Here is a 25,847-nt window from a genome sequence, read left to right on the forward strand (position 1 = left end):
GATCATGGGGATGTCACAATGGTCATAAGTGTGAAAAATGGTCATAAGCCACTTTTTTCTGTGTCGTCGTAACTTTGAACAGTCATTAAATGAACTGTTGTAAGTTGAGGACTACCTGTTCCATTATTGTTATTTTAATTTTGGATGAGGTCAGCCACTATCTTGGGAGATGGTGTCAACAGTCAAATAATGATACACCATTATATCTTTGGACCTTAGATGGCCAAGTGAGGCTGTGATTTTTTTTCCCCTAGTGCTTGGATGTGGGTCCAGGTGGGGAAGAGCTATCTTCCTCACCTGGGAAGCTAGAACTAAGGAGAAATTTTCTGACAGTCAGAACAATTAATCAGTGGAACAACTTGTCTCCAGAAGTTGTGGATGCTCCAACACTGGACGTTTTTAAGATGTTGGATAACCATTTGTCTGAAGTGAAGTAGGGTTTCCTGCCTGGGCAGGGGGTTGGACTAGAAGACCTCCAAGGTCCCTTCCAACCAACTCTTCTCTTCTCTTCTCTTCTCTTCTCTTCTCTTCTCTTCTCTTCTCTTCTCTTCTCTTCTCTTCTCTTCTCTTCTCTTCTCTTCTCTTCCCTTCCCTTCCCTTCCCTTCCCTTCCCTTCCCTTCCCTTCTCTTCTCTTCCCTTCCCTTCCCTTCCCTTCCCTTCCCTTCTCTTCTAAATCCTATCAAATAGCTGTAGCTTTTGTGACCCCCTGTTTCTGGGGATATTCCGTCTTTGGATAGGATTCTACATCCAAATTCGAGAGTGAAGTACAGTCTGGGAGACCTCAAGGCCTTACAGCTCCTGATCAAGTAGCAGTGTCCAGGAAGTCTCTTTTCTTCATTGAATTTATCAGTTGTGCCCTTTCTTGGATTGGAAGGTCTTTCAGACATTTACTCGGGTCCTAGTCATTTCATGCCTTGACTAATACAACACATTCTACTAGGATCTGCCATTGAAGGCCATTTAGAAGTTTTAATGGTCTAGATTGTTGATGTACTATTTCCTACCTTGAGATTTGAAATTACAGGAAATGGTACCTAAATAAATTAGGTAAAGGTAAAGGTTCCCCTTGCACATATGTGCTAGTCATTCCTGACTCTAGGGGGTGTTGCTCATCTCTCACAGTCCTTTCAACAGTTCCAAGAAGGCTCCACATCCATTTCTACCACTCAGGTGACCCTGATGACACAGATAAACCTCCAGGTGACTTTAATGGCTCACTAAAAGAATGCAAATGTCCAGCTGTCTGCAAGGAGTATAAATCACTGTTTGAGTCTTGATATAGAATAAAAACAGAGTGGGAAGGGATCTTGGAGGTCTTCTAGTCCAACCCCCTGCTTAGGCAGGAAACCCTAAACTTCTTAAAAACTATTGTAATTGGAGTATTTACAATTTCTGGAGGCAAGTTGTTCAACCGATCAATTGTCCTATCATCAGGTTCTTTGGAGAATAGTTGTTGTGGTAGCCCCTGAGATATTGGAACATTGCTATCATGTCACCCCTATTCCATCTTTTCATCAAAGTAGACATACCCAATTCCAGCAACTGTTCATTATATGTTTTAGCCTCCAGTCCCCTAATCATCTTTGTTGCTCTTCTCTGCACCCTTTCTAGAGCAGGGGTCTTCAACCTTGGCAACTTTAAGACTTGTGGACTTCAACTCCCAGAGTTCCTCAGCCAGCTGGCTGAGGAACTCTGGGAGTTGAAGTCCACAAGTCTTAAAATTGCTAAGGTTGGAGACCCCTGTTCTAGAATTGAAACATCTTTTTTACATCGTGGTGACCAAAACTGGATGCAGTATCCCATATGTAGCCTTACCAAGGCATTATAAAGTGGTATTAACACTTCATGAGATCTTGATTCTATCCCTCTGTTTATGCAGCATAGAACTGTATTGGCTTTTTTGGCAGCTGCAGCACATTGCTGCCTCATATTTAAACAATCGTCCACTAGGACTCCAAGATCCTTCTCACTGTTACCACTATTAAGCAAAGTAACACTTATGCTGTACCTATGCATTTTGTGTTTTTTCCCCCTAAATGTAGAACCTTACTTTTTTCACCATGGAATTTCATTTTGTTCGATAGTGCCCAATGTTTAAGTCTGTCAAGATCCTTCTGTATCTTAAGCCTATCTTCTGGAGTGCTAGCTATTCCTTCCATTCCCCACCATCCAGTCAGAGCTGAAGAAGCTTCTTGGATGAGAAGCAAAACGTCTTCAAAGAGAAACCTGAAAGTCCAGTTGCCTCTTGAAAAAGCACCTTTGGGACAACCATGACCATGACATGCACTTTAGCAGAAATGGTTTGAGAGCAAACAACCAAACGGACAGCATACTGTTCACAAGTGTTAGGTGAAATCAGAACGAATAGAAAAACATTGTTTTTCAGAAATAATTTATTTATTATAAAAATTAATTATTTACTGTCTGATCCATCCCAGATTTGCTCATCTGTCCTGCTGGAAGGCATTAGCCTTTTCTATATTATGCCTTGCAGAGATGTTGTCATTGCAGCACCCAAAACTGGTTACCTAAAACAGTGGTCTCCAACTTTGCTGGCTGTGGAATTCTGGGAGCTGAAGTCCGCCAGGCTTAAAGTTGCCAAGGTTGGAGACCTCTGACCTAATAGACTTCATATTGAAGACAGTTGCTACAGATAATGTCATTTTCCCCCTGTTTGAATTGGGTTAGTTTCTATAGAAATATCTTTAGAACTTAGGGTTGACTCCATGAGTACATACTGTATAAAATAATATCACTTCACAAAGCAGCTTTTGCAAACCAAGCATAAAGAGACAATTTTTATTTAAAAGTTGTCATTGTTGCTAACACATTGCATTTCAGTTGAATATATTATGGATCACACAGCAAGTAACACTTCTCTGTGGATTAGCCTGGTCTTGGTCAATTTCCATCTATTTCTTTGTTTTATTTGTAGATCCCAAGAAGCAGATAATGGGTTTCCTTGCCAACACATCACAACACTGACAAAAATAACTCATCACCATAACAATATCACTTGCTGTTCATTTAGTACAAGATTTTAGGAATTCTTCCTTTATTTAGATTCGCCAGGGATGATATTTTCACTGTGTTTCACCATTGGTAGCTATAGATACTATAGATATGTAGCATAGGACCTTTCCACTGGTAAAATCTGATTATGAATTTTCTTCCTCACAGAGTTGGGTTGGGACCAAGGCAGACTTTATCTATCTAAAGATTTATACCAATTTATTTTGTAACTTATAGCATCTGAACTTCAATTTAAAATGAACTGCGAAAGACTTTTTTGAGGAATGGGATGCTTAGTTAACCTCTTTTTCTATTATTTGAAAGGATTGGAAAATCTTCTGTTCCTCAAATAACTTGGAGATATATAGGAATTTACCACAGATGATGTTCAGCCAGTTCGGAGTGGTTCACCTGAACCGGTAGCAGAAATCATGGGTGGCCCACCCACCCGCCCCGTCTTTAGGTAAAGGTAAAGGTTCCCCTTGCACATATGTGCTAGTCATTCCAAACTCTAGGGGGCAATGCTCATCTCTGTTTCAAAGCCGAAGAGCCAGCGCTGTCCGAAGACATCTCCGTGGTCATGTGGCTGGCATGACCCAACGCCAAAGGTGCACGGAATGCTGTCACCTTCCCACCAAAAGTGGTCCCTATTTTTCTACTTGCATTTTTTACATGCTTTTGAACTGCTAGGTTGGCAGAAGCTGGGACAAGTAATGGGAGCTTAGCGGCACTAGGGATTCGAACCGCTGAACTGCCGACCTTTCGATCGACAAGCTCAGCATCTTACCCACTAAGCCACCTTGCCCCGGCTCTATGCCATCCTATTTAGGCACGTTTTTTAGTCTGGGCACATGCTCAGAAGGTGCACGCTTCAGCAAAGCGCATGTGCAGAAGGCCGGGCGCATGCAAGGATGAGATGCGTGGAAGCAAAGCGAGTGCATGCGCACTCACATTTGCAAACTGGTATGGAAAGTAAGTGAATACTACCCCTGGTATTTACATATGCATGAAACTAGCTTCAAAAAAAAACACCCTACCTTGTACTAAGAAGAATATGAGCCAATGGTATGTGGCAGCAGCCAAAAAAAGCCAATGCAATCCTAAATTGCATTAACAGTGGGATACAATTAAGATCAAGTGTGAGGTACTAATACCACTCCATAACGCTTTAGTAAGACCACACCTAAGTACTGCATCCAGTTTTGGTCACCACAGCAGAGGAAAATTCCTACCCAATATCACCATTTGCATGTTAACAATGTGTCTGTGTATTGCTAAAACCAAAATAGTGCTAACTCCAGAGTCATATCCTCACCCTTAATTTTTCACTGTTGTCAAAAATAATAGCACTCAAGGGGTTTTGTGTGTGTGTGTGTGAGAGAGAGAGAGAGAGTGCGTGTATGTTTTAATCCCATTTATTAGTAAAAGTCTTTCTGGCTTTAAATTGACAGGAGAAACACTGAAAAATGAAGGCTCATGAGTTATTCATAAGATTAGAATTTATTCAGCCACTACTTTGGGCTCCTGAATAAATGCTCGTGTCTAACCTAGTAACACAGGAAATAATGACCAGATAATAACACTGGGTAAACTGAGTCAGTGAAGAAAACCTTTGATATGTCCTGTTCAACCCAATTTGCTCCAATATAATCAGGGGTGGGTTTCACATATTGTTGCCAGCGATTCACCGTGCATGCGCACACTCGCTTTGCTCATGCATGCATGCCTTCTGCACATGCACCCGTCCTTCTGCGCATGCGCTTTGCTTGTGCATGTGCCTTCCGTGCATGCGCCCAGCCTTGAAAATGTGGCTACATAGGATGGCATTACCTCCGGTCTCCGCTATCAGTTCGCTCAAACTGGTACGAACTGACTGAATACCACCTCTGAATATAATGGGCCTTTGACCTGTACTTGCAGGAAATAATGAAACTTGGGGATCCAATTAACATTTGGATAAATGGAATGGAACTTTAATCCTACGAAAATGTTTTTTGGTCTGCAGTAGGAGGTTAAGCAGGTTTTTCAATAATTGTTGTGCCTCGCCCGCCCTCCTCTCCTCAGCCGGGCTCCTCCCATCTCCTGCTATTTGAGTCAGAGTCTGATAATGAAGAGGAACAGCCTGGCATGCCTTCAGCCCCCAGCCCTGGCACCATGCCCGGACAGAATGTCAGGAATGAGCAAACAAACCTCCCTCCTACAGCGTGTGAGCACGAAGCCAGCCACGTGCTAGAATTGCTGGCAGCAGATCAGGAGAGTGGAAAGTCACAGTGGACGGATCCCCACTTCCGGAGAATGGAGAGGTGGTGTCAGCAAAAGGAAGGGAGGGGCAGGCCTGGATAAGTGCTAAGTCATGGAGCCACACCCCATGGCCTATATAAAGGATCTGCTTTTTGGCATTCCTTGAGTCAAGCAAAGTCTCATCTGGTTTGCTGAAGTCACACCTTGGATTCCTGCCTGCCCTGAGAACTCTGACAGGAATTTGGCAAAGGTGCAGAGGCTTCGTGGCCACGCTTGATACAGACTTCCCAGACCCGGCCGTCGGAGGAGGAGTGGGACACGACAATAATCAAAAAATTTCCCATGCATATAAAGCAGCCATCTATGTATAGGTGTGGCTTCAATTCATACAAAGTTAGAAGCTGCGCTTCACTCTGTTTGGAATTGGAACAATGTTAGGTAACACTTGCCTTGTTTTGTATCCTACATGACTACTAAGAACTTGAGCAACTTGCCTTCTGGAGTAATGTTGGCTTCAACTCTGCTGACCATTCGCAAGAGCTTAGGGACTTGACTTTGCCAGTTGGCTTGGAACTCCAGTGGGGAAGGCTTCATATTTAGGGTAGTTGATATATTAATAACAGATTCCACCTCCCATCCTGCTCATCCTACTCCCTTTTAGATAGTGTTGAGTATATTTTAAAATTATTTTATTTGTATTGTATATGGGTTTTATACAGTTTTATTCTTTTAATATTGTAAGCTGTCATAAGCGGCATGGTGGCCTAATGGTGAAGATGCTCGCCTTCTGCTCAAAAAGTTGAGAATTCAGTTCGATGGACCTGCAGATGTTTCTCTCATAGGGTGCAAAGAAAAAAAATATCTGCTGCAAACTACACGTGGCATCAGGAAGGGCATCCAGCCAGTAAATGCACAGCTCCATCCAGCAGCCACGACTCCACATCAAATTAAGGGGATACAGGGAGTAATATTGTAAGCTTCCCAGAGTTATTGTGTGATACGATGGGTGGCCAATAACAAACAAACAAACAAACAAACAAACAAATAAATAAATAAAATAAAATAAAATCCATCATCGGAAAACTTGTAAAGTTAGACCGAGAGAGAAGAATTTGAATTCTCAGAGTGCATTATTATTTTAATTATAGTTTGTTGAATAAGATCAAGAATTTAACACAACATGCAAAGGAATAAATCACATTTTACAAATAATCTTGGCTGGATTTGTAGCTGGAGCTAAGCCCAAACCAAAAGAACTTTATTGCTTAGTTCCTCATGTGAATTCCAGCCAGAGACGTGTCCTTGGTCACTTGCTGAGCTTGGTCGATAAATATGGATTTCAACCTGATATTCTCTCAACCATGTCCAATTGACTCCACTGATAGTCAGATGGAGTGCTGGGTAGTTTTCCATTTCGCCCCCCCACCCCTTAGTTGTCATTCAACTTGAAAACAGAAAATATGCTTTAGAAATGTTTTCAAAGCATTTTGGAAGCATTGTTGTGGACAGAAGGTGTGTTTCTGGAAGTTATTCAATAGTGTGGTTCCAAACGGTCTGTGCGAGTTCCATCTTTGTTATAAAATAATTTCTCTAGTCATCCGCAGCTTTCTCGGCTTCCCATTCTTCCAGTAAATCCTAATGAAAGACACGACACATTACTTTTTCAGCATCGTTGCTAAGAGAAAATCCTGCCTTTGAAAAATTGATGGAGAATTTTATCTTCCCTGGAGCATTTCAAAGAAAGTTTTTTTTTTCTGCCTCATAGGTATCACTGAAATTTATATCTCTAGCCTGCTTTTTCTGGCAATATACTGTATGAAAGAGTTACTATGGTGCGGTGATTAAGGTGAAGGACTAGGACCTATACTGTAGTCCTCCCTTCAGCATAGAAATCAAATGGGTGACTTTGGGTACTCATTCTCTAGACCAGGGGTCGGCAACCCGTGGCTCTGGAGCCTCATGTGGCTCTTTCATCCCTTTGCTGCGGCTCCCTGTCGCCAGTTTGCTCTACAATTGATAGGGCTTTTAGTTAGGACAGGTACAGGAAATTGGACACCACACTAGAAGGAGACTCTATGGTGGGGGAAACGGACTTCCGGTCAGCAGAGGAAAAAAGATGCCACACTAGGAGGAGACTCTGTGATGGGGAACCGGACTTCCGGTCCCCTCCAGAATTAAATGGAGGGGGGGCTTCCAAGTAGGACCTTTGTGGCTCTTTGAGTGTTTAAGGTTGCCGACCCCTGCTCTAGACTCAGCCCTAGACTGGGAAATGAAAAAATAATAAAATCTATCTAATAATCCCCACTGGATAAGCATGGGAGATCACAGCCCCATTACCTTCAATCAAGAGGTTTCATGGAATGAGACTACTTGCTGCAACCAACTTTTTTTTTAATTTATTTACATTTATATCCCGCCCTTCTCCGAAGACTCAGGGCGGTTTACAGTGTGTAAGGCAATAGTCTCATTCTATTTGTATATTTACAAAGTCAACTTATTGCCCCCCCCCCAACAATCTGGGTCCTCATTTTACCTACCTTATAAAGGATGGAAGGCTGAGTCAACCTTGGGCCTGGTGGGACTAGAACCTGCAGTAATTGCAGGCAGCTGTGTTTTAATAACAGGCTATCTTACAGCCTGAGCCACCACGGAGAACTTGCCACAGCCAACTCGCCATGGAACAATTTAACAATTCAAAACAGATTAAAAACAGATTAACAGAGTTGGAAAGTAACTTGTAGATCATCTAGCCCAACCCCCACCCTATTTCATTGGTTGTCCACTAAGAATTCAAGATCCCTCTCACAGTTACTGCTATTAAGCCTGGTTTCACCCAGTCTATATGTATACTTTTGGTTTTTTCTTGCCTAAGTGTAGGACTTTACTTTTCTCTACGTTAAATTTCATTTAGTTAGAGAGGGCCCAGTGTTCAAGTCTGTCAAGATCCAGATGGGGTCTTGAATTGACCCTATCAATTCAATTTAATTATTTAAAATACATTTTAAAAATAGTTTAATTTTTATCATTCCCATTTCATTCTGGTCCCTCCTTTCTTTGATTCGATTCTATTGTTTCTTTGATATTAGTGTAACATTTCTCCCTCAGCGAGTTATCCCATGGTTAGTTGGCCTTGGCAATTTGTCTCACAGTAAATTGGCCGTGGCACGTTGGCTGCGGAGAGTTGGCCATAGTGAATTGTCATAGACCTGAGGTTTATATCCTGCAGAGGAGTGACCATCTACAACTTAAAAAACCTAGCTTGCATAGGGTAGAAACTGAATTGTGATTGTGCTTATGGAATTCTGTCCTAGTTGTGTCCAAATTGACTGTCCAAATGGTCAGATTGTGGTCAGATTGTGTCCAAATCTGACCATTAACATGAATGTGGTGCGTGGCATGTATGATTATAATTAGTAACTCTTATACTTCCAGTATGGTTTGTTCATCTCTTGCTAAAAAAACAAAACAAAACAACTCATATAAAGACTAATTAGTCAAAGCTATTGGGTGGGGAAAAAAAGGACATTTGTGTCTGTTTTTAAAATAAGATGGCAGCTGTGAAAAGATGACTGTTAAAAGATTAAGAGGGCAGGTGTTAAAAAAAATGTTCTTTGTGCAGAAAAGGCCAGGGCTACAAATACATATTAAAAAGGAGAGACATCACCCAGCCAACAAAAGTGCACATAAGGCATAACTATCAAGGCCATGGTTTTCCCAGTTGCAATGTATGGCTGTGAAAGTTGGACCATGAGTACCAAAGAATAACGGTCTTTGAACTCTGGTGCTGGAGAAGACTCCAGCGAGTGCCAAAGAATTAAGGTCTTTGAACTCTGGTGCTGGAGAAGACTCCAGCGAGTCCCTTGGACTGCAAGGTGATCAAACCGGTCAGTCCTAGAGGAGATCAACCCTGACTGCTCTTTATTTTTTTTTAATTGAAAAAGTTTGTTTGTTTGTTAAAACCCTGACTGCCCTTTAGAAGGCCAGATCCTGAAGATGAAATTGAAATACTCTGGCCACCTAATGAGAAGGAAGGACTCACTGGAGAAGAACCTAATGCTGGGAAAAATTGAGGGCAAAAGAAGAAAGGGGATGACAGAGAATGAGGTGGATGGATGGAGTCACTGAAGCAGTTGGTTTGAGCTTAAATGGACTCCGGGGGATGGTAGAGGACAGGAAGGCTAGGAGGAAAGTTGTCCATGGGGTCGCGATGGGTCAGACACAACTTCGCAACTAACAACAACACAAATGCATAGCCACAGCCATAAATGCCAATGGTTGTTGTTGTTCAATTGCTAAGTTTATGAGCCCGTGGATTACAGTATGACAGCCCCCCCCATCCTCCACTATCTCCCAGAACTTGTCCAAATTCATGTTCATTGCATTGGTGACACTATCTAATCATCTCAACCTCTGCCGTCCCCTTCTCCTTTTGCCTTCCATCTTTTCTAACCTCAGGGTCATTTCCAATGAGTCCTCTCTTCTCAGAATCAGAATCAGAATAGAGCTGGAAGGGAACTTGGAGGTCTTCTAGTCCAGGTGTCTCCAACCTTGTCAACTTTAAGACTTGTGGACTTCAACTCCCAGAATTCCTCAGCCACCAAAGCTGGCTGAGGAATTGTGGGAGTTGAAGTCCACAAGTCTTAAAGTTGCCAAGGTTGGAGACCCCTGTTCTAGTCCAATGCCCTGCTCAAGCAGGAGACCCCATGCCATTTCAGACCTATGAAGGTCATAAATAAGAGGATTGGCTTCTGCTCGTGTTCATGTCAGAAGCACCAGGGGTCTTCCAGTCCGAAAGATTAACTAGTGACATCACTGTTTGTCTTGGAGGATGCCCAATTGATGATCTTTTCATGTCCTTTAATGAGCCCACCAAAGTGGTATCTATCTATCTACTTGCGATTGCTCGCTTTCGAACTGCTAAGTGTGCAGAAACTGGAGCAAATGATGGGAGCTCACTCCATCACACAGAAGTACCCGGGTCTTAAACGTGGGACTCCTGATTGTAAACCCAGCATTGTAACCACCTGAGCTACCGTATTCCACTAGAGGATTGGATGCTGTATGACAGGGGTGTCAAACCTGATGATATATCGGGATGCAGAGCCAGGGTGGGTGTGGCCTGCATGGGCCATATCCAACCAATGGGCTGCATGTTTGACCCCCTTGCTGTATGAGGTAGTCAGTAAATGAGAACTACCTGTCCTGAAGTAGGCCCAACTGTGGCCATTTTCTGCTTATAGCTTTCCTCTAAGGAGGTTTTTCTTCGCATTGCTTCAGGGCTAACACAGTCTGGAGCTAAGAGGCTGGGGGTATAGAGATAGCTGAGGTTTGTAGCCTAAATAAAATTATTTCCCCTGGGAATCAAGGACTTTTCTGCAAGTGTTTGAGAGGTGGGGACTAAGGTCACCTAGCAACTGAACTACATGCTGATTGGACCATGTGACTAGAGATTCTGGGGGGAAGTGACAAAAGTTTTACTTTTATTTGGGTGCAAAAACCAGCCGTAAAACTTAGAGCCGGGTTTCCACCAGGTCTGTGCCAATTTGATACGTCGCAATAAAATGTTCTTTGAGGAATATGCCTGCCTTGGTGTTATTGAAGGGGATGTATTACTTGGAACCCTGACACCTGTTTCTATCAAGACTGCATCAATGCCTGAGGGATTTCAAGAATGCTACTAATGTTTCGACATGCATAGAAATGACCTAGTCACGCGCTACTGGAAAGGTCTTTGGGTGCCACAACAAGTGGCAATGAGCAACATCGGAAATGTTGCCTGAGCTTCAAGCTGCATGGTCCACAGGCTTTTTTTAAAAAATGTACTGTACCTTAGCTGATTTCAGTAAAATTGAGAAATAAGGAAGAGGCAAAGAGAAATCCCCAAACTTGATTTAGTAAAAGGCACCCTAAGAAGCTAAAAAGAATAAGAAACGGAGTTTCAATTAAAGGAGAAAATTGATTTATTTGTAAAAGGTAAAAATAGAGGGGGGGGGAAGCAAAAGTCTTTTCTCTCTGCTGTGTTTTGTCCAGCTGAAATTAAATTCCCTGTAGGTTAAAAAAAAAAAAAGGAGGGGGAGAGGGGAAAATTTGGATGGGATAAAAAGATTCAGAAGATTAGTTGGCACCTGTGGCCATCATGTGGAGAAAAGTAGGCTGGCAAATTTTATCGGCCAGGAAATTGCACAGTGGATTGGCTGTGCAGAAGATCGAGGCTGAGAAAAAAGCAGATTAAAGATCCAGGAAACTGGCTGTTTGAGACTTTGCAGAGATAGTTGTTGCAGTGATCCATGTTGCCAAAAGAGGGGGAAAGCTGGCTTGTCTAAATATGTGTAGTGTTTTGGGAATGTACTGCACTTTTAAGGAGATTGTTCAATTCTATGCAGAGAAGAGACCGAGGGAATGGAGATGAACTGCTAGCTGTAAGCAAGGAACTATCGTATTATTTGGGGCCATTGAAGAAAAGATATGCTTGTGTAAGGAAGTGAAAAATTAAAGAAGTTTGCTGGCTCAGTGGCTAAGATGCTGAGCTTGTCGATCGTAAGGTTGGCAGTTCAGCGGTTCAAATCCCTAGTGCCGCGTAACGGAGTGAGCCAGGGGTGAAATCTACTTACCTTCCCTACTGGTTCAGAAGTGCGTGCTCTTTGCATGCGCATCATGTGCAATTTTGGACCCTCTGCGCATGCACAAAACCTTTTGCGCATGCGCATGCATAAAGCCTTATGCGCATGCACATGCACAAAGTCTTATGTGGATGCACACAGGGTCAAAAACAGGTTACTTCCTGTTTAAAACCAGGAAGCAATGATGTCTGGGTGGGTGGGAGGAGCCTCGTGCTGCTGTCACTACCGGTTCGCCCAAACCAGTGCGAACCTGTAACATTTCGTCTGTGGGGTGAGCTCCTGTTACTTTTCCCAGCTTCTGCCAACCTAGCAGTTTGAAAGCACGTAAAAAATGCAAGTAGAAAAATAGGGACCACCTTTGGTGGGAAGGTAACAGCATTCCGTGCGCCTCTGGCGTTGAGTCATGCCAGCCACATGACCATGGAGATGTCTTCAGACAGCACTGGCTCTTCGGCTTTGAAATGGAGATGAGCATCGCCCCCTAAAGTCGGGAACGACTAGCACATACATGTGAGAGGAACTTTTACCTTTCCAAACCACACATTTCCCCTTTTGCCTTTTAACATGTGTTAGTTGAAGAAAGGGCAACCAAACTTCCTCTGGCTTACAAAGTTCAATATCTTAATGTTTAAAAATATTACTGTGCTTGGATCTGTCTCATGATCTCTACTGTTCAAGATGCCCGATCATAACTAAGTAGGATGGTGAGGTGTGGTGGTTGTTTTTTATCGATTTAAGGGGAAAATTCCCACAAGTCCAGACAGACTTCATCGGTTGTAGTCTTGGCAGCAGGTTTATAAAGAAGAAATTGGATCGGAGAAGAAGGGATTCTCCTGAGAAATGGTGAAGCAGGTCCTTTGAATTCAGAAAGAACGTCCCTGTTAAAACAGGAGTTCTATATGCCTGACAGAGCAGATGATGAAGATGAGAAGAGGTTGAATTATGGAATATTTTGTATTGGTTAGTTGGTTTCTGAATATTACAAGAGGAATATATTACAAAAGTATGAAGGCAGGACAAGAAGCAATGGATGGAAACTAATCAAGGAGAGAAGCGAGCAACCTAGAACTAAGGAGAAATTTGATTAAGGAGAAAATGACAGTGAGAACAATTAATCAGTGGAATGACTTACCTCCAGAAGTTATGGGTGCTCCAACAGTGGAGGTTTTTAAGAAGAGATCATTTGTCTCCAATGGTATAGGGTTTCCTGCCTGAGCAGGAGATTGGATTAGAAGACCTCAAAGGTCCCTTCCAATTCTGTTATTCCGTTATTCAGGTAGTTCAGCAAAGTTCAAGCATCCAAACACGGAGCATAGAATCTTCTAACTATGGCATCTCATAACTTTGGATTTGGGTCAGTTTCATATTTTATTCTGTGTCATTATGTTAGTTTTATGCTGTGATGAATGATGTTCTCCTTTGATTATGATGTAGGGTTGCCGAAATCATTATAAACTGAACTGTATAATGCCTGGGCAAACAATACAGTAGAGGCGTTTAACCAATGAAAATAATTAAAGGTTAATTGGTCATTGGGGGAAAATAAAGAAACGTAGATTGAGAAAGAGGAATGGAACATCTTGCAAGAGAACATGCTATATTGAATAGCTAGTTGGCATTCTGTCGTGTGTCCAATTCTGCAAGATCGTGTTCTAGGTCCTATTTCTCCAAGACATTTTAATGCAATGAGTACAATGCATGGACAAGCAACGGGTGGCCCTTTAACTACTGCAAAACTTCGAACTACAACTTACAGCATCTTAGGAATGTGAAAATGATTTTATCTATATATTTATTAAATTTACATAGCCCTCCCTCATCTCAGGTATGTGGCTTTGATGAGGGATACTGGAAGCATAAGAAGCCGTTGGGTATCGGAGCACATAAGTAAGGGAACTAATGAAGAAATATGTGTCATAATATGCCATGTATCCTGTGACATATTGCAATGCATATTTTCTTATTTTTCATCACTGAGGTTCCTACCCCAATGTATCCCAGTCTCCAATATATGCATTTCAAAATAGCCGAAGTGCAATTAATGGCATTTTAAATTGTACGAACTTGACTAAAATACATTGCAAATATGTTTGCTTAGAGTACCTCAAATGATTACTCCATTTGTGGTTACAGAAGTTATGATGGTGTTGTGTCAGAATAAAACATTTGCATCATGCTCACTGTTGTCATATAAATCCAGAAGTGGCTCTAAAGCCTTTCAAAAGCTTTGGACTCCAAATCTAAATCCTTCCATAAGACCTGCTAATAGGAAAGTTTGTAATCCAAAACATCTGGAGGGCATCAACTTGTGGATAATAAACATAAGGAATCACTGCAGCAGTGAGCAATTCATCCTCATCCATAGTATGTCTGGTTGATACGTGTTGTGGTTATTTCAGATGCTTCAAAGAGAAACCACTAGCCTCTTTTTGCCACTTTTAAACTTCTGAATACATCTGAAACCAGCATGAACCCATTCTTAAGATGATGGACAACTTCAGGTCCCCAGTTCACTTTGATACCTCCTGCTGCTAAAAAGAAAAGAAAGAAGGAGTGACACAATTACTGCAGCTTAGTAATAGTACAAGTGTCAAGTTCGAACCGCAGGTTTCCTGTTGCAACTATTATCGCTTCTCAGCTTGACAATGAACCAAGGATGAGATGGAATGTAGGCTCCAGACATCAAGAAGACAAGGCATGAGAGCCAAGGATACTTCAACAGGTGTTTGCCAAAACCAAAGGCTTTTTCTCATAACAATACAGTGACATTCAATTGGACAATGTGACCTGCACTAATAGGAGGAGGGAGAATTCTATACTTTAATCATGTGGGTTTGCACGGGAATTAGCTAGATCTGGTTTTGCCTTCATCAGTGCTGAAATGATACACACACACACACACACACACACACACACACACACACAGAGAGAGAGAGAGAGAGAGACCCTTACCATCCCCTTACTATATTTGGAGATGGGGCAAGAAAAAAGGAACTCCAAATCACCCTCATTCTCAGAATAGCTATTAAGGCCTATATATTTAAAATGAATGGGGCTATGGCTGCAGAGTGTGTGGGAATGTGTGTGTAGGCGAAAATCTAATTTTAATTAAAAAGGCAGCAAGATAAAGCATCGAGGTATAGGCTGGGGCTATTGCATGCGATTTATCTGTTGCAAATTAAAGTCAAACATCAAGGGGAGAAGAAGTTAGCTGAAATTAGAATCCCATGCATTTTTTAGCACCAGTCCTAGTCTGAAGAGACTACAAAGGACTGTTGAGGCTCAGGTGAACAATTCTGCCTGTTCCAATAGAGCAAATGCCAAACTTGCAAAGGATTAAATTTCAGTTTACTATTGAGAAGGGAGAGAAAGAAAGAAGGAGAGAGAGATCTCATTTGCTGAAAGGTTGTTGACTTTATTTTAACTCTAATTCAATCAGAATCAGATGAATCCTGAGACTAGAGAAGGATCAGAAAAGGCAGCGAGGAAGATGGAACCATGTTACTCAAATTGCAACCCAGACAGATTTATAGCTTGTGTACGTCCCCTCCTCCCCCCACCCCGTTTCCTTCCCTCCTCTACCCTCAATTGCAACTGTTGCAATATAAAAGTTTAAGAAGAGATTCACGGTATATCGCAGGATGCTTTCGCGTAAAGACTCTGCGCCACTTTGAAACCATTCCTGGAACCTCTATGATTCCATGGTATCAGCCTACTTCAAGAGCTGATTTATTTTCGGCTTAGCTGTAAGTCAATTGGATTTGCAATAAAAAAGTACATTTCTTCAAAAATTCTGCAGCTCACTGGAGCTTCTGGGCGATCCAGATCTCCAAATGGAGGACCAACTATCTCACTGTATCTCCTGGATCATGAGCAACCCAGCAAGGGAAAGGAGTAGCTTCTGGTCTTCTCAGCATTTACAGTAGTGGCCAAAATTGTGGAAACCTTTTGGGAAAAGTGTATTTTCTAAGGTAAAGGTTCCGCTCGCACATACGTACTAGTCGTTGCCGACTCTAGAGGGTGGTGCTCATCTCGGTTTCAAAGCCAAAGAGCCAGCGCTGTCCGAAGACGTCTCCGTGGTCATGTGGCCAGCATGACTCAACACCAAAGGCGCACGGAACGCTGTTACCTTCCTACCAAAGGTGGTCCCTATTTTTTCTACTTGCATTTTTATGTGCTTTTGAAACTGCTAGGTTGGCAGAAGCTGGGACAAGTCACGGGAGCTCACCCCGTTACATGGCAGCACTAGGGATTCGAACCGCTGAGCTGCCGACCTTTCGATCGACAAGCTCAACATCCTAGCCCCTGAGCCACCGCGTTTCTAAAATGTGTTTCTAAAACTAGCTAATAACACCACTTTGGAGCAGTACCGTAAAATTATGTATCAGTGGAAAGATAATTTAATCAAGAATATAACTTTTATATGCAATAACTTTTATGAAGGATTTGCTATTAGAATAGCAGTTACAGTATAAAGAAGAGAAGTGAAACACGTAGAAAAAAACAAGATATACAAAAATTATCACCATGTTAGTTAATACTTAGTTGGGTAACCTTTAGCATGAATGATGGCCTTACAACGTCTTCCCATGGAGTGAACCAAGTCTTTTAGTTCTGCAGCTGTTACCATGTGAAACCAAGATTGAATGATTGTTTCTATTAACTGGGCTTTATTACTGGGTCGCTTCTGATTAACATGTTTCTTTAGTCGGCTCCATTTAGATTTTCAGTTGGGTTAAGGGCTATTCCCAGGCCATTCTAGCAGTGGAATATGATTATCTTGAAACTCTTCCCCCAAAATAGGTGTTATTAGCCATCAAAGCTCCAAAATACAGTTTTCCCAAAAAGGCTTCCATAACTTTCTACTATTGACCTCACCCCATTCCTAAGAGGACTATAAGGGGCGTGCATAAGAGCACAAACGTGCCTACCGTTCCTGTCCTATTGGTTTTTTATTCTTATACATATATGCTTATACTTCCTCATATTTCCTCATATATATGTTTATATACTATATAACCATTTTGTGTGATGCTTATGTATATTGTTGTGACAAAAATAAATAAATAAATAAATAATAAATAAATAAATTTTGGCCACTACTGTAAGAAGTCAGTTAAAGACATCATAGATGATCTGTTTTGAGGAACATCTTTTATTTTCAAGTGGCTTTTTCGCCCTCTTGCTCCCCTGGTGCATGACAGTGACCACTTACATATCATCACATTAGTATTCACCCATTTTTACTAAATCTACACTCTATTATTTTCCCTTTTTTCTATTTTTGATCCAATTGTACCAGAGTTGAATAAGAATTGTTTAATTGTAAAAACTCAGTAAAATCAATTTTAAAAGAGAAAAGAAAAGAAAAACCAGACCGCTCGATCTCATGGAGCAGGTAATTCTTCCTCTATTTTTACAATGTATTATAAATAAGTCTTCCAAAAAAAAAATTGGGGAAAAAATGATGTTTTATCCTTGGACATTACCATTCAAGGAATTGTGATTTTAGGAGCAATGAACCTTTATATGGGACTCAGCCCTTGCTCTTTGGAAGTAATACCCTGCTGGGCTGACATAATGCTAGGACTGTGCAAAACTTCAAAGGAGGAGTAAGCTATTTGGTTGGAGAGGTAATCAAAGCACCTCTTTGAAGTAAAACACTGAAGGAAAACAGTGGCCCTAGTTATAGACTTTGGAGTGGGGCGGACATTCCATGCCTTCTGTAGGATGGGAGCTATTGCTGACTCCTGTAAAGTCTTCCCGCTAATTCTAAGTCTTCCTAAAATAACGTATTTATGGAAATGGAAGGAACATCTAGTCCAGCCTTCTGCAATGCAGTATGCAGGAAAGCTAATTAAACCATTCCAGTCAAGCTCTGAGAAACCTCTATAGAAGAAGAACCCCCATTAAGTAGATTGTTGCACTGATCTTACCATTAGGAAGGTTGTCCTTTACATTTAATAAAAAAATTAGATAGAATAGAATAGAATAGAATTTTTTATTGGCCAAGTGTGATTGGACACACAAGGAATTTATCTTGGTGCATATGCTCTCAGTGTACATTGAAGAAAAGATACCTTCATCAAGAATCATAAAGTACAACACTTAATGATAATCATAGGGTACAAATAAGCAATCAGGAAACAATATCAATATACATTATAAGAATGCAAGCAACAAAGTTACAGTCATATAGTCATAAGTGGAAGGAGATGGTGGATGGGAACAATGAGAAGATTAATAGTGCAGATTTAGTCAATAGTTTGACAGCATTGAGGGAATTATTTGTTTAGCAGAGTGATGGTGTTTGGGAAAAAACTGTTCTGGTGTCTAGTTGTTCTGGTGTGCAGTGCTCTATAGCGTCCTTTTGAGGGTAGGAGTTGAAATTGTTTATGTCCAGGATGTGAGGGGTCTGTTAGATAGATGGCTGCAACGTGTAACATAAAATAATGGGCTAAACTTCTTTTAGTTTCTGTGGCAATAGAAATTAATTCCTGGCCATCTTCTCTATGATACTCTTGTATATACCAGAACATTGTTGCAATATTTCTGCTTAGTCTTCTTTTCTTTAGACTAAAGAAAAACACGGCATCTCAGTTTTTTCAGTCTGACCTCAGAAGGCATGAGCTCAAGATCTTGTGCCATTTTTGCTAACCTCCTTGGAACCTCTTGTAAACTATCATTAACTTCTGAAAATCTGGTATCTAGAGTCATATACGATGTGAAAGTAGAGTTCAAGGGGGTTCATGTATATTTCTATTCCACCTACCTTTTCAATAGGTTGATTTTGAACAACTGGAACTGGACGCAATCATCATGTCATCTAAGCTCCAAAACCTGGTATTAGAAAATGCAACTACTGTATTTTCCAATATTTTCCCCCCAGTTTTTCCTAATCAGATTATTATTATACATGCTTCCAACACTTCATAAGCATTGTGGTACTGGTGGTTAGGAATAGGAAGTATGAATGACACCAGCACAATGACGTGATGCAAAGCCTACAATTTAGGTACTTCCTTTCAGCATTGTTACCCTAATGTATGAAGGTGAAATTTTTGTGTTGACAACATTGTGTGCTTGCCATCATGTGGGTTCCATTCCCTGCATAACCTGCATGTTTAAGTGTTATCAATCACTTAACTATCATTAAGTGTTGTACCTTAGAATTCTTGATGAAGGTATCTTTTCTTTTATGTACACTGAGAGCATATGCACCAAGACAAATTCCTTGTGTGTCCAATCACACTAGGCCAATTTAAAAAAATCTATTCTATTATTCTATTCTATTCTATTCTATTCTATTCTATTCTATTCTATTCTATTCTATTCTATTCTATTCTATGTTACATTTTTATAAATTGTTAGACATTACAATGTCCTATCATTTTTAAAATTCCTTAGAATGCCACCAATCATTGCATAAACCAGTTCTACTTTAGACTAGCCAAAAGTCTTCATTGTCTAGGGCAGCTTCATATCTTCATAATTTTTAGTGAAGTCAATGGACTTTAATGGCAGAAGCAGGATGAACTTCAAAGTACAAAGCATAGACTAGAAGGGAAAAAGCACCCAAAACAATTATTCACAATGTATTGCAAAATGATTGTTGGCCCTCCACGGTAAGTCAAGAAACTACTGCTTACAAGCAACTATTGGTTTACAATGGTTATATTCTTGACAACAACGGTTGCATATTAATAGAAGGTTAACAAGTTACAGAACATCTTTGACTTTAGATAGCAGTGGCATTACTTGAGTTCCTTCCTACACTTCAACACCTTCTATCATATGTTCTGGATTTCTGCTCCAGAGTACATCCTTAAGGGCAATAACTGAGTTCTGTTCAGAGCAGAGAAATTTCCTTAAAGTAAAGAGTTAATGGGAATCCCAATCAATGCATTGTTTCAATGCAGGGACAAGGAAATCAGGAATAACTTTTTTCATATAATAAAAACTTACTGAAAACTTGAATCTTCTGCAAGAGAAACTTTCAGTGTTATTTAAGGTTTAGGTTTGCCCACATAATTTATGTGGGCAAATCTAAACCTTAAATAACACTGACACTTTATGTGATGTTCAAGAATATTCTGCATCTAATAAAAACATTTTTTGTTTATAGCTAGGCTGCATTATGGCCTCTGAATATTTATTACAATAGATTCTAGATTGCACCTGGCAGGAATCAATACATTTAGGGTAACTCTTTGGGACTGCAGCTCAAAGATATTTACTGAAATATAAAATCAGTGGGATTTTTTTTTAACCTAGTAAAAACATCTTTAAAAACACCTTTAAAGTTAGGAAACTAGATAGTTTTATTATGTATTTCTAGGATTCAGAACAGATCTTGGAACTACTTTTCAAACAAGAACAAAGAAATGAAGACAAGAGAAAACAAGGATAAAGGAAACCCAAAATAACAAACAGCTGAATTTTTAGGAAAAAATATAATTGTAGTCAGTCAAGAAAGGATAACAAGATGCATAAGCAAAAGTTCAAAAATGCAAATTGAACAAATCAGATAGAAAGAGATTTAAAAATAATAGAAATAGAGAAATCATAGAAATAGAGGAAGTAGCAAAGGAAGGGAGACAAATGCCATCCTAGGTACACATACACACACACCTGCACAAACACATACACAAAGATATGATTTTGTCAATACACACAATATGCCCAATACAATTAAAAACTAAAGCACAATCAGCTGCTATGTTCTACAAAGTTAAGAACAAAGCCTGTTGAATTCAATGCCACCATGGAAGCATGCATGAAGATAGGTTTACAGTACACCTATACAACTTACTTACTTGTGAGTAGGCGACATTGAACCCAATGCTATTTAGTCCATAGGGCCCAGACAAGAACACCGGGGTGTATTAAATCCGGATCAAAATTCAGGCACAGTAGTTGCCAATGTGAAGTGATTTTTAGGAGCAGTTCCTTGACCTTTAACGGGATCTGCCGACAAGCAAAGCGTGCAAATAAAAGTACAATCGCCCCGCACGCGATACTTAACGTGTCTTGGGAAGGGGCACCATTTTGCTCAATGGGTCCTTCTTCCGAGAAAGCGGCGGTTCTCCGCTCTCCGATTCCAAGCGGGTCTTTACTGATGTAACGATTTTAGGGGGACTCTTCGCTAAGATGAATGCAATGGGCTAGACGTTCCTTACCAATCTACGCTGTTCTTCCGTAGGCGACGTCTCCGTTGGGTTCAATAGGATCGACTACCGCTGAATAACTCTGCCTAAGGGTGAAACTCAACTCGGCAATCGCTCCTTTTTTTCCACCCGGGTTTACACGCAGTGGTGCACCCGGTTTGAAATCCGCTACTGGATGCAAAGCGATAAACTGAACGAACCTTTTTACCAACGATGCAGCGGGGCGCTTTGGGTGTGTGAGTTGTGGAATGGTGGTGGTGGGGAGGCGTGCGCGCACACACGCGCGCTCCTACACACACACACACACACACACACATAGAGACACACAGAGACACAACCTCACAGAGCTTGCGAGAAGCTCCCAGCCATTCGGAGGCGGGCGAGCGAGGGGGAAGCAAGTAGGCATTGGCGGAGAGATCGGGATCGCGAGAGCATCATCAACCAGAGGTGGTCTTTTATACCTATTTCTCACAAACCACCCCAGTCTGAAAAAGAGGGGGAAAAGAGAGCGTTTAAAAAGAAGAAGAAGAAGAGAGGGAAAGAGAGAGAGACAGGCAGAGAAAAGAAAGAGCAGCCAGAGAAGAAGAAGAAAAAAAAAAGATTGAGAGAGAGAGAGGCGGGTTAAGCTCAGATCTCCAACCTTAACCCGCCCGCCAATCTCGAAAACGAAAAGGAAAGATGCTGTTTGGCACCTGAGGGTTTTTTTTTTCCTCGTTTCGCGCAGCCCAGAAACCGCGCAGAAACCGATGCCCTGCTTGGGATTAAAGGAGGGACCGTCTCAGCATCGTGGGAAGAAAACTCTAGCTTCGTTGCCTTCCCGCAAAAGCGCTGCCCAAAACCGAGAGACACTTGGACAGAATCACCCCCCCCCCCAAACCAAGGAAAAGCCAAGAGGAACGAGAAGGGCAAGAGAGGTAAGTGGGTACCACCTTCTCTTTGCCGGTAGAAGGAACGGATGGAATAAACGTGTGTGTGTGGTGTGTGAGTCTCTGCGCGCGGGTGTATAGTAAAGACACAACGTCCCTGCCTTGGCCTTGGGGTGTCGTTTTAGTGGGCTAATTTGGGGCCGAAGTCAGACTTCAGAGTTTTTTTATGGATTTCTGTAGCAAGAGCCGTTTCGACTTTTCTTGAGTTTGCCCTGGGAAGAAACCATCACCATCACTTCTGGCTTGAAAGTTAAAACCGGTTAGGTAGGCTGACGTTACAGGTAAATATCCTCTTGGTTGGAGTTTTGGAAAAAGGCAACAGACAGACAGGTGGTGGCCGGGCGCAGGAGAAAAATAAAACCGTCCCCTTTCTGAACTGTAGTTTTTGTTCCGTAGTATTTTTATTTATTTATTTTTTTAAAAAAAATACTTCTTGAGCCTCGGAAGCGAAAGAGACCAAACGCTAAGCAAGTATCTTTTTATGGGTGACTGTTAGTTGTTGCTTTCAATGGAAGTTCGGGCTGTATTAAGTTGCAGGATCAGCCAAGAACAGAGTGAAAAAATGTGAGTCAACAGAAAATGTTTTCAATGGTGCAGTTGAAGGACCCTTTGGGAAAATACTCAGTTGTTGAAAAGATGTTTTCAAAAAGGATTTTTATTAGGGGATGAAACTAAAGTAACTGTAATAAATCTTTTTTATACAGTATATGTGTGGACAACCTGGCATGTGTTTGACTTGGATTATTTGGAACTAATTCAGCTGTTTCTTCTTTTCACACAAACTTATGTTAGCCTAGTTCCTTTCATTAGATTAATTTGGCACATAGTTTGTTGATCCTACTTTAAATTTTCCCCCATCATTTGTAGAAATCCAATCCTTTCCTTTCCTTCCCTTCCCTTCCCTTCCCTTCCCTTCCCTTCCCTCCCTTCCTTCCTTCCTTCTTTCCTTCTTTCTTTTTTTCCTTTCCTTTCCTTTCTTTCTTCTTCTTTTCTTCTTCCTTCCTTCCTTCCTTTTCCCCACATCTCACATGATAACACATGATAAATTTAATGTATATTTATATTTAGACCAATTTTTCTTCCTCTCCTTGGCATCACCTTATGTATATTTTTAAAATTGCCTACTAAAGAAAAAAATTGAAAGGCAGAAATTTTTTAGGATCATTTGACTCTTTTCCATTTTTTATACTCTGTTCTTTAAGATCTGAAAAGTCAAGAGATCATGTATAAGATCTTCATCAGTGGGCAAAGTTCTAATTTGGACAGATAACTGGAATTAGACAATATGTATGTATGCATGGAGTTTTCCAAAGATGTACATTTTGAACTTGTGTGGTAACTAGGGTAATGGTTGGTGGTTAGTTATCACTAACTTTATGAAGTTTTATTACAAGCAGTTTCATGTCATGTGCAGTTTATGAACAGAAGTGTGTGGAAATTTTGGAAAGCGTTTTTAAGAAGTTTCACAGTTTAATTTTTTTCATTTGACTATATATTTACCCATCAATGAATGAAAACACTTTTGAGAATATTTCAAACTAGAAAGTACATATCTAAAAATAGAAGAATTTTACATGGGAAACATGGGTAAACTATAAGTGAATGGAAGGGGTGTGTAATAAAGTTCTTAACACTGCCAATTTTGATTTGACTATGAATAAATAAGCATGACTACAAGTAATGATAAAAGCATTAAGATTAAAAGCACTGTGGTTAGAAGCTCTTCCAATACTTGAAAAGTAACAAATGAAATAGAAGAGCATAAAAAGTATCTATGAAACATCTAAATATACTGAATATAATATATTGTTAATACTTATGGGAACTTGAGAAGGAGAGTGGTAAAATTACAATTGTCATCCCCCCCCCAACCATTATTATTACTCTCATTCCTTCATTCTCATTCACATATAATGAAACATTTTGGTAATAACTCAGTTTGAAAATAAGCCAGAGAATACAACAAAAGAAACTGCCATCTATATTTTTTTCCAATAGAGAAAGAAGACTGAAAGAAGAAGGGATTGTAAAAGAGCTGAATAATAGCAAGTATTGCCATAGATACTTGAACTACTTTAATTGAAGTGTGTATCATATAGAATCCAGGGATTGTATCATTACATATTGTTTAGATTATGCAGTCTTTTGAGCAGTGGTGGAGGAATCTGTGCTTAAACATATCTCTGTGCTTGCATTGGTTTGTTAGTTACTCAGCCTCTCCTTGTTGTGGTACCAGGGATTTTGAAAGACAGTTGTAGTTTTTCTGAGAAGTGCGGTCTTGTTACCATATCAATGTAGGGATTGGGTTTTCTTTCATGTTTCATCTTCTTTACTGTCTTTTAGTGTGTATTCTTTCTCAAGACTTAATTTCACAATTTATAAAGTCACAGCATCAGCAAGGAAGTGTTTGTTCAGGTAACTCAGTGAAGTTACCAAATTTATGGTACCTGATGCGGCGTTGACCATAAGTTTCAAGATTGTAATAGGGAAATTCATGGAGGCAAAGGTTGTTGAAAGATTCTAATTATTCAATAGCTTTGTAAAATTCTGAACAGGTTTTCTTATGAGGATTTAGAACTAGATAAAGGGGGTTGTTTCATTTTTAAGTTTATGGACCTTAATTCTAATGAAGTAGGTTCCCCCCCCTTTTTTTGATAAATGTTCAGATTCTTTGTATATTAGTTACATGTGACTCTGCCACTTTATGCCCAATTCAGTTTTAATCCAGCTCAGATTGTTGATTTGACTCAGACAACTGAGTTGATTCAAATCATGGAATTGATTTAGAAAAGGATGTTAATTCAATGCTCTAAACAGCTTGGGTCAATTCAGCTTCAGAAAGTAGGGGAAATTACAAGTAGGGGAAATGACTTTTATGTATCTTCCAAATTGTTGGATAGATTTGGAGGCAATGGATGATTCAATCTCAAACAGAGAGGCAATTCCAAAAGTCAAGTTTGGTTTTGAGATTCAATCAGATCTACTTTGAATCAATTGGTCTCTGAATTTAGAACGGGATGTAGAAAATATAAGAATTCAGCATATACACAGAGACATGCACAGTTAAAGAGATGACTATGAAATTCTCAGGTATGTAATTTCTAGGTTAACTCAGCCTTCCATCCTTCCAAGGTGTTACCCACCTTGGAAGGATGGAAGGCTGAGTTAACCTAGAAATGAATTAACCTAGAAATGAGGACTCAGATTGTTGGGGGCAATAGACTGACCTTGTAAACTGCTTAGAGTGGGCTATAAAAGCACCATGAAGCGGTATATAAGTCTCAGTGCTATTGTTATTCTATTTTTTTCCTAAGGAAAAAAATATAGAAGGTTATTTAGACATTTCCTCTTAAAAAAAATTTCAGTACTGTTTGCGGCATCTTGGCTTGGCATATTTTCTGATTTGCTATAGCTCTCTAAAACAGGAAGAAAAATTACAGTCCCGTTGAATGAAGTTCTATCTCTGTTGCTCTTCAAATGCACGGCATAGAGAATCATGCAACTTTTTTTATTATTATTAAGTTCAAGGAGAGTTTTTTACCCTAGGAGTTGAAATTGAGACCAACAGATTTTTTTTTTTCCTGGCTAGGATAGCTTAACCTTTAAGAAAAGATCAAGGAATTCAACCGAGGGCATCTTAGATAAACATGATGCAGCTGCTACTACAGTCATAGTCGCCCCTAGATACTGCAACAGAACAGAGGGCAAAGTCTATGAAATTCTGTTTGCATCCTGAAAGAAAGGTTTGGATTTTCTGGAATCCACTAAATAAGTTGCTGATGTGGTTTTGATGATGGATGTGGTTTAGTAAAAAAGAAAAAAGAAAAAGAAAAAACCAACAACCTTTAACTTGCTTGGTGCTGGGGGAAAAACTATTGAT

The 25,847-nt window shown here is 40.4% G+C and overlaps 1 protein-coding gene across 1 annotated transcript in view; it reads left to right on the forward strand.

Annotated features, from left to right (window-relative positions):
• The first annotated feature begins 23,975 nt into the window (after positions 1 to 23,975).
• The window catches only part of CNTN5 (contactin 5), a 927,011-nt gene continuing 925,139 nt past the window's right edge, over positions 23,976 to 25,847 (forward strand). The window contains exon 1 of the mRNA XM_058185575.1: positions 23,976 to 24,016. The gene's annotated coding sequence lies outside the window, so the exon portion shown is untranslated. The remainder of the gene's footprint in view (positions 24,017 to 25,847) is intronic.

The sequence above is a fragment of the Ahaetulla prasina genome, chromosome 5, assembly GCF_028640845.1.
Source record: "Ahaetulla prasina isolate Xishuangbanna chromosome 5, ASM2864084v1, whole genome shotgun sequence".
Lineage (NCBI taxonomy): Eukaryota > Metazoa > Chordata > Lepidosauria > Squamata > Colubridae > Ahaetulla > Ahaetulla prasina.